The 2,029-nt window shown below is 31.9% G+C and overlaps 1 protein-coding gene across 1 annotated transcript in view; it reads right to left on the bottom strand.

Moving 5' to 3' along the window:
• Window positions 1-2,029, bottom strand: part of SLC9C1 (solute carrier family 9, subfamily C (Na+-transporting carboxylic acid decarboxylase), member 1) — an 88,395-nt gene that overhangs the window by 65,279 nt on the left and 21,087 nt on the right. The gene's annotated exons all lie outside the window — the stretch shown is intronic.

The following is a 2,029-nucleotide window of genomic DNA, read 5'->3' as shown; positions in this document are numbered from 1 at the left end:
TGTGTGTGTGTGTGTGTGTGTGTGTGTGCAGTGAGAACACCTAATATCTACCCTCTTAGCAAATTTCAAGTACACAATACAGTATTATCAACTATAGTCATCATGCTATACACAAGATCTCTAAAACTGACTTAACTTACATAACTGAAACTTTGTTCTCCATTTCTCCCACCCTCCACCCCTGGTAACCACCATTCTAGTCTGTGTTTCTATGAATTTAACTGTTTCAGATTCATATATAAGTGAGGTCATACAGTATTTGTCTTTTTGTCTGGCTTATTTCACTTAGTGTAATGTCCTCCAGGTTCATTTATGTTGTTGCAAATAGCAAGATTTTCTTCCTTTTTTTAGGCTGAATAGTATATTCAATTATGTGTGCATGTGCATATGTGTGTGTATATATATGTACACATACAACTCTCTCTCTCTCTCTCTCTCTTACGCACACACATTTTTATTACCATTCATCTGTTGATAGACATTTAGGTTGTTTCCAATTCTTGGCTATTTCAAATAATGCTGCAATGAACATGGAAGTCAAGATGCCTTTTTTAGATATTGATTTCATTTTTGTTAGATGTATACTCAGAAGTGTTTTCCATAATGGCTGTACCAATTCCCACCAACGGTGTACGTGGGTTCCTCTTTTTCTCCTTGCTTGCTAACACTTGCTATCTTTTGTCTTTTTGATAATAGTCATCCTGAAAGGTGTGATATGATAGCTCATTGTGGTTTTAATCTGCACTTCCCTGATGACTAATGATGTTTGAGCACCTTTTCATACACCTGTTGGCTGTTTGTATGCCATCTTTTGACGTCCTGGGTCCATTTTTAAATAGCAATATAGGATTTTGTTTGGTTTTTGGTTTTTTGCTTTTGGATTTCATTGTTTTGCTTGGGTTTCATTGTTTTTTGTATTGAGTTGTGTGAGTTCCTTTCATATTTTGAATATTAAAACCTTATCAAATATTTGGTTTGCAAATATTTTCTCCCAGTCTGTGGGCTGCCTTTTCATTTTGTTGTTTCTTTTACAGTGTCTGCAATCCCATTCATCTATTTTTGCTTCTGTTTCCTATGCTTTTGGGATCATATCCAAAAAGATCATTGCCTAGACCAATGTTAAAAGGCTTCTTTCCTATATTTGATTGGACAATTTAATCTATTTTCATTCAAGATATTGATAGGTAAGGACTTAAAATGGTATTTTGTTAATTATTTTCTAGTTGTTTTATAGATCCTTTCTTCCTTTCTTCTCTTTCTGTATTACTTTTTGTGGTTAAGTGATTTTCTCTAGTAGTATGATTTGATTCTTTGCTTTTTATTTTTTGTGTGTCTATTAGAGGTTTTTGCTTTGTGGTTACCGTGGGGCTTACAAAAGCATCTGATAATTATGATAGGTTACTTTAAACTGATAACAAATTAACTTTTATTTCAAAAAAACCCCAAAACTCTACAATTAACTGGTTTCCTCTCCTACAATTTTAATTTTTGATGTCATAATTAATATATTTTTGTATTGCATGTGCCTTAACAAATTATCGTGGTTATTATTATTTGCAATAGTTTTTATTAACCTTCATGTTAAAGATAAAAGTAATTTACACACCACTATTACAGTATTACAGTATTCTTTTTCTATATATTTCATGTCTTTAAGTCCACATATTATATTTATAACAAATAAATTGAAACAAAACTTAAAAAGCACATGAATACCATTTTATAAGGGAAAGGTAGCTTGTTTTTACCTATTCCTTGCCAGACTCTGTCCTTGACAAAGATAATTTTTGTCCTGAAGAGGGATAGTTCTTTTGATTAAAAACAAATTCAATACTCAAAGCAAACCTTTTTCTGTTACGTTAATAAGAAATCTCTGCTTCTGAGCTATATTTAAGAGGCACAAATACCTAGGCAATACTAGAGAAACAATCAACATAAAATATTCTAACATAGGAAATATTGAGTGAAATCATTCAAAATATTTTCCTGTGACTGAACTTTGTTTCATTACTCTAGACTGAACTGTCAT

The sequence above is a fragment of the Propithecus coquereli genome, unplaced genomic scaffold (assembly GCF_000956105.1).
Source record: "Propithecus coquereli isolate 6110/MARCELLA unplaced genomic scaffold, Pcoq_1.0 Scaffold386, whole genome shotgun sequence".
NCBI lineage: Eukaryota > Metazoa > Chordata > Mammalia > Primates > Indriidae > Propithecus > Propithecus coquereli.
Note: the sequence above shows the minus strand (reverse complement) of the source record. Positions and strands in the feature narration are given on the sequence as shown.